The following is an 8,563-nucleotide window of genomic DNA, read 5'->3' as shown; positions in this document are numbered from 1 at the left end:
TGAAAGTTAAGAAATGCATTATTTGAATGAGGGAATGATAAAAATAATTACAGAAAAAGGGTGCACCTACTAAGGAATTAGATTAAATAATAGGAAAATGATACAACAGATAACTGCTTCCATGGTCAAACTTTAAAAGGGAAAAATAAAACATCCACAATAAATACGTTGATAGGAGCTATAATTCGGTATTTTGAATGGAAAGAAAATGAGCTGAAAGATTAGCTTTCACTGAAAGAGTGGTGTCGATAGACTAGATGTGAAAAGTAAAAAAGGAAAGCGAGGACTAATCGATAAAGAACGGCGCGTAAAAAAACTTCTCCTAAAGAAGAAGCTTGGTAATAGTATGTAAATGTTTGACAAAATTGCACTTGTAAAAACAAAATATTTAAGGGCATAAAAGCAAAAAGCAAGCAGCAAGTGGATCGAAAAGAAAAAGTTTCAGAGTCAGTGGGTAAGGAAGAAACCTGGCGATGGTTGGCAAAATGTGAGATAATTTTAGAGAATGAAGCTAACGCCCAGGGCAAAATATGTGAAATTCATATAAGTAAAACTGCTTAGCATCCATTGTATCGACTCTGTGAGTAGAAAAGTAAGAATCTACGACACATTGTTAGTCGTTGTAATAAGTTATAATAAGTTATAAGAAGTTATAAAAAGTTAGAAGTAGTTATAAGAAGTTATAAGGAGTTAACACAATAGAAGTACAAATAACGAAATGACAATACTACGCGAAAGATACATTGGTATAGGTATTTCTAATGCAGCGAAAATGGTACGAGCTTTAGGGTCCAATTAAATGTATTTAAAACTACTGCTTTGTTATGAATCGCCAGAACCTTGCGGAACGTTATAAAGACTGTAAGAAGAAGATACTTCGAGCCTATGGTCATTTGTGATCTTATCAATCTAAAGTCAGCAATAACAACAGCCAGATTCAAAATGTGACAACGGAAATAAAAGCAATAATAGTAATAAATAATAAGAAGAAATATTAATGAAAAATATAATAAAATCATACAACAACAACAACAACAACAACAACAACAATAATAATAATAATAATAATAATAATAATAATAATAATAATAATAATAATAATAATAGAAAGTGAATTGTACACAGCATCGATTACAAATTGTTCACAAACAAGGTGTTATTGCCGGCCTTTTCCAAAATGACGAAATTAGAGTAGTATAGGAGTTTTCGTCCAAGATTTGGAAGTAATAAAAAATAATGTATGCCCGTTCTCATACTAGATTGCATTTATCATGTCATATTAATTTTTAATAACATTCTCTTAAAACATACATTTTATCGGCCATGACGACTTGGAATCATTGGGGAAAACACAAGTACATTAAACGCAGTATCGACCATGAACGGGTCGCAAATATCTATTTGCCAGCGTATATAAAATCTTGGACGAGACTGTAGTAGTTTACGTTTTCCTATCCAAAATATGGAAGTATAAAAAATAAATAAGGTATTATCATACAAACTAATAAATTGGAATTGGACAGACCCCCCCCCCAAAAAAAAAGAGCTGACGAGAACGTATACTAAGTTAATAATACTTAGCTTTTCTGTACTGTTTATTAAAGTGTGGTAATGTCTTTCATGTAGATGTGAGAGTGTATCTTGCCTTTCAGATAAGTAATAGACATTATTTCTGTGACAGGTAACAAAATCCTAAGGTTGATTTTATCACAAAAACCTTAGCATTAAAATGTCTCTAACAGATCATCAAAAACTTTGGGCCGAGAATAAAGATCTAGATGTCATGATTTGCATGTAGCTCCCTGGTGATCATCATGTAAATGTTTGTAATTTTCATTTCTAAGAACAAACTTCGCAGTAACTGAGCAGTTAAGAAACCCTCTCTAATTGAAAGTAACCGAAATAAATAAAGGACATCAAAAATAATCAACATAAACAAAGAGAAAAACAAAAAATGCTAAACTGGTAATGGAATGCTGTTACACAAGTAACGTCATAAGAAAAGATGTCTATCAAAAACAGATGAAGAGTTATGGGACACGCCTTCTGACTACCATACGACAAAATAAAGAATTGCAAACCAAACAAAACACACTCATAAAAAAGTTTGTCTTTAAAATTTAAAACTAATGGAAATATAACGGAAGATAATTGAAAGAAGAGACCGAGAAACCCCACTAGATGGAACCCCACACATAGACACATGTGAAAATCTGCAAAACTTAAACCAAGCAAGCACGGAGACTGAGATCAATGAAATACCAGAACTCACTACTAATGATAGTGTTGCAGTAAGAAAACACGCATTCTATAAACAAAGCAGAAAAATAAACAACAAATAATAAACAATAAAAAATAGACAACAAAAAAAGGAAGTTCTATCTCTTAAAAACCTAGAATAATAGAAATTAAAAGCAGAAACAGAAAAATACCCGAACAAATTCGTCTATACATTCCGACAAATCCAAGTAAAGACACACAAGAGAGTAAGTAATCAATAGACACGATCAAATGATGAAAACATTACATTGTGTGATCAGGAGATCAGGGAGGAGTATGAAAACAGTCATGGAAACAAGCGGTCAGGAGTGTCATGTACGACACTTAAACCTCGTAACCCGACCGATAGGACACGAAAAGGCAAATTATCCTTAAATTCGATTGCATTTTCATTTGCATATGTCGAATTTAAGCATATAAATAACCATTATTTCTTTAATTGGAGAGATTTTTTTTGCTCATTCAAGTGTCATTTTGTATGTACTTTGACAGTCAGTGGGTAAAAGAGAAACGGATATTTTTTTCGTACGGTTAACTCGCGTGTTAGAGAGGGGAAAAAGGAAACAGTATTCATCAGTTAAAAAACATCATTTAAACACTATTTAGGTCGTTATAATGGCAAAAATACGTCTAAGAAGTCACATGGTGAAGCAATTTACTGACGAGAGAGATGCAGAGAGAGATGATGGAAGAAGGTAAAGTTGGTCGCGAAATTCAAAAAGAATGATGATGTGGCAAACCTGTTGCCATTGTATTCGGAAGGGGCATTTACCCTTTACTTAGAAATGATCTAGCTTGATCAATTGGACATCGAATGGACAGAGACTCGACTAGAAGACACATTCACGAATGGTGCGATCACAGCCTACAGGAAGTTAACCACGGTGAAATATATATGGCGAGCAGGTGGACGTGTACGCGAACAAAACCAGACGGTTGTTTGGACTTGCTGGTTTCGAGGGAGTCGGACTAGAATTACTTGCCAAACTGGGGTTTTTCAAAGGATTCCCTGATGCCATTTTCATCGAACTCCAGTAAGCACCAACAACTGAGATCCTTATCATAGGATACCTAATAGCAAGAACAAAGACAAGGGGGGTTAACGTTAACAGGGGCCAAAACCTTCACGTTGTTTCAGTCGTGAGTCCATCAAATGGTAAATCTGCTATCATACCGGATATAATCCTGACAAAGGAGTAAAGGGTCACATAGCGAGAAATTGCCGATGACGTGGAATACATTGCTACCGGTGCGGAAAATTTCGGACTGTTCGGGAAACGAACAAGAGGACGAGGCATAAGCGCCACCTTACTCCTATAAAGATGTAAATGCGGCGCTTACGGACATTGTCGTCTACGTTGGTGAAATGCGATGTTCGGCATTAATTTACACATAATACTCACATACCATAATAGATGCGGAGCGATGTCAATCTTGGAAGACAGCAAACGTGGATATCCTGACTGTTGGAGACTTGTCCCGCTCGTGCGGGGGAAAAGAAGTCCTATTTCACAAACGATAGTGACTATGTATGAACCGATGCTCTGGCGGTGCATAGTAAACCACTAGGGTTTGATCTGCTGTAAGGGATCGATGTGATGAAAGCACTGGAGCGCATCACTGTTGGACATACGGCTACAGTTCCGATCGACGTCGGGAAAGTTTCCACGGTTAGTTAACCGGACCTTACTTTTAGGTTTGGCCGTAAGAACCGAGCATGGATAGCGGTATAGAAATCGGCAGATAACCGCCCGACTGAAGGAGTGCGTAATGGAGTGCTAGCATATCGCGTGTCTGCTGAGCTTCGACCAGATTATGATCAGGAACTCTGGGCATAGATTAACAAGGGCTGGCTTGTGCGATACTTGGAAGGCAGACTCGTGCCTCCCAAGGGATTAATTACATCGATGGCCGTGATTGGCGCATAAAACGGCCGAACGTATCACTTCTTGATCTCCGGAGAGCATATCTTCACGCACCGGGACACTGTGACAATACTAAACGGTAGAGGTAACTAGACATCGATACCGTTTTACACGTTAAGGAGTTTGGCTTGAACGAGGTTCCCTCATAATTCTGGCTATCGGTAGCAGGATGCTATCACAGTCTTAAGGGAACACAATATACTACGCTACAAACGAGGAAACACATTCCAAAAAATTCCCAATATTATAACACGATATACTGAATTTTCTTTGTGTGCAAAGCTGGCAAGGCACCTTCTAATATGTGCGTGGCTGGGTATTGCATGCGGAGTAATCAAGAAAACAAACAGTTCAATCACAAACCACTGGGACGACAATGGGAAAGACTCCCTACTCTGGCATCAAACGGAACTATCCAGCTTGTGGGAATTGATGTGTGAACAGCCGAGAACTGAACGTTTGTTTCGATGCCAGCGCGCTAGTAACCGGAGTAGCATTAGAAACAGATGAAACTGTGGTGGAGGACGCTTGTTCGTTCGACCTGTGACGATGCGCAACATATTAATTTGGCTGGATTGGATGCTACGTTGAGAGGAATTAACTTGTCGCTAGTGGCAGACTAAGGCCTTACACATTAAGACCGACTCTGCGTCTGTACACAGCTGGATGTCAGAAACTCTCAGCGGGAAAAGGCGAGTTCACTCCAAGGCTGCTCATAAAAATACGACTGAATTATTTAAAAAAAATGGTTAAGGAATAGGAGCTCTCAGGTGGTTGCGTCAATTCACAATATGGCCGATCATATTACGCGCGGGACACAATGATGGTTCAATGCCATGAAGAAGAGTGCGGGACCTGAGCCACTGGTCAGTGTAGTGCATGTCACTGAGCTGGACGCAACCAAGGTCCTTTCCATTCACAAAATCAGTGGACATCTAGAAGCCGACGCACTGCTTATTTTGCCCAGAGAGTTTGACTTTCGACAACCAAAGCAGCAGTAAGATCGGCAATATGGACGTGTATGGAATGCCAATCTATAGATCCAGCGCCAGTTCATTAGTAAGAAGGAAAGCTAGAGATTAGCAGTGAATGGCTACGGTTAGAATGGACATTACACGCTACGGTACTTACCATTTCCTATCATGGATTGTGGCCCATTGCGGTTTTCAGTGTGGAGGCAATTAGCACGGCAGGTCTTTTTTAACGTTACCTACCTCGCGAACTACTGAAAGATAATGATATAGCTTTCTGCAGCAGATGTCATAATAAATTAAAAGAAAGAGAATCCTGCCAAATCCGTAATTTCGAGATTAATGCAGACCACACACTAAATATTCAAGAGACTGAGAAGCGGAGCAAATACACTTAGCTGGTCAGAGAGCTGAAAAGTAATATGGAAGATATAGGAAAGTCAAGATAAGATAAATAATAGAAGGGGCATTAAGAAAAGTCCCGAAAAGCATTGAAAAAATAGGAAAAATTGAAATACGCGAATAAACTGAGAAACTACAGCTGGTAACAATGAAGAAAACGGGTGAATGAAAAAACCTTTGAATGTGGTGAGTAATACTCATGAGTTACAAACGCTTACCATGTAGAAACTGCAACAGAAGAAAAAAAAAACATTGAAGAACACCACAGGGAAAATTAAAATCACACACGTGTAAGTTTAATAATAATAATAATAATAATAATAATAATAATAATAATAATAATGATAATAATAATAATAATAATAATAATAATAATAATGATAATAATAACAATAATGATAATAATAATAACAACAACGACGACAACAATAATAATAATAATAATAATAATAATAATAATAATAATAATAATAATAATAGTAGTAATGTATATATCTATAAAGGTGAAATTTTCCCTGTGTGTGTCTGTGTGGGTGCATTTCCCTATCAAAATACTCTGTCAACTTTCGGTCTACAGACTCGATATTTGGCATAAGGGTTATTGAGATTTGCGAAAAAATCTTTTAAATCGGCTTTCGGACAGGAATTTTGCTTCCAAGGGGTTAAAGTTCAACGATTTGAGCTTTGAAAATTCTACCAAACTTCTCCGCCAATTTTGGCCTAAGTACTTGAAATTTTAAATGTAAGTTACTTAGACATGGGTCCAACTTTTTAATTTGATTGGAGACCAAAATAATAGATCTTAACGGGTCAAAATATGGGTCAAAGTTTAAAAAAATTGACGCCTGCGGTCTCTACCACATTACTCAACTAATTTCTGCTCAAAACATTTTAAATCTTACATAAAGTTTATTCAAAGATCGGGCAAGCTTTTTAATCGGTTTGGGTCGAAAATTTGAGATGTCACTATATAAATGTATGTATGTATGTTTTTATGTCATTCTTTAAGTTTCGACCGAGGCGATGGGTTTCAAAAGATAGTTATCGTTTTGAAGTTTACCCTTCAGATGACAAATATCGAAAAAAGAGCTAAAAAATTAATTACTTCACCCTCAACTGAGCACTTTTCTATAGGGAAGGGTTGCTTTTTTCGACGATATTTTCGAAAGTGATCCCCTTTTTCGATTGTATAGCCTTAATTTAAACCTACGTCACTTCCGGATTGGCGATGGCCGTAACAGCAAAGATGTCACTTTTTTCAGGTTCTTTCCCTTATTCACCGTACAGGTTCGGACCTGCCTGCCTACTACCACTTTTTTTTTTTTTGCTCAACACACACCTCCAAACACCTGGTAAACGCCGGGCACCCAGAATAATAATAATAATAATAATAATAATAATAATAATAATAATAATAATAATGATAATTATTATTATTATTATTATTATTATTATTATTATTATTATTATTATTATTAATGTTATTATTATTATTAACATCAGTGTCCCCCAGTAAATATCTCTACCATTAAGTAACAGTAACTATATTACAACAGAAATGACAACAACGGATGACGATGTCCGCGACTGGATAACGGTTCCCATCACTGGATGACGGTGTCCGACATTTGAAGACAAACAACTAGCCCGCCAATTTCCGCCCCTCTCTTCAAATGCGAATAACCAGCGTCTATTTAATTTCGGAGTCGGGCTCGACACTGGTCATAATTGGGTGTAGCTGATCCAAAAGTTGAGATAATTATTAACTTATAACACTAATATTTACAATAATTGTAAATATTTATAGATAATAATAATAATAATAATAATAATAATAATAATAATAATAATAATAATAACTAGGAATAACTAGGAATAACTGTGTAAATTCCACAACGGCATCTTTTATATATACATTGCTGCTTGGCATTCTGTGGACGTTCAGCGTGAATGGAGACCCCACGATATTATTGTAGCCCTTTTGTTAAAACTGTTAAAAGTATTTAACTTAGTAAATGTTTATGGCTCCTAGTGATATAAGCAGACCTCTAGACACAAGCTTGGATACTTCCTTGCACACACACACACACACACACACACACACACACACACACACACACACACATATATATATATATATATATATATCTTTCCTTGAACAGCAGAAATAATTCCTGTTGTAGCGTTATAGGTGTACCAAAAAGGCACAAAAACGGCGTATTTTGTATTATGGGTACCATAAAGGGGCCTGAGGTGTAATGTGTACCATAGCAACATATGTCGATATGTGTACTTGAGACGAAGGGTTCATCTTGATGTGTATACATGGTTGAGAAGGTTTTTTTTGTAGTTGTTAAAGAAAAGTCACTTATAACAATAACAAGCAAATGATGATGCGCTAAGGCAATTTTATGTTCGTACGTATATTATCAACACATTATTCTTAGCATTGTTTTGACAGAGTTAATCAACCGAGAACCACATCACTCATTAAAAAAGCATATAACATATCAATGGATACACACTGGAGAGTCAAAAAAATGAAAAGAATATGCTGTTGTCCTAGCCCTAATAATAATAATAATAATAATAATAATAATAATAATAATTATTATTATTATTATTATTATTATTATTATTATTATTATTATTACTAGCGGGACCTGTGGAAATTCCACAGCAGCATTTTTCATATATAATATATTGTTGCTGGGCATGCTGTGAGCGTTCTGTTCAGCATGAATGAAGGCACAATCATATTATTCTAGTTTTTTATTAAAACTGTACTGCCCCCTTACTAAAATAAAAACTTGGATACATTTCCTGGGCTGATTATTTCATTACAAACATACCGGTCAATTAACTCACATTTTATCATTTTTCATAATTATTGAATATGTTACTATGTTCGACAATAATTTTTCATAATTTCAGCTCACATTATCACGCCTCCCTTTACTAAAATATTAAATTTGATATATTGTA

The sequence above is a fragment of the Euprymna scolopes genome, chromosome 5 (assembly GCF_053919585.1).
Source record: "Euprymna scolopes isolate OS-2025 chromosome 5, ASM5391958v1, whole genome shotgun sequence".
NCBI classification, from domain to species: Eukaryota; Metazoa; Mollusca; class Cephalopoda; order Sepiida; family Sepiolidae; genus Euprymna; species Euprymna scolopes.
The sequence above is the reverse complement of the archived record's forward strand: the minus strand, read 5'-3'. Positions refer to the sequence as shown.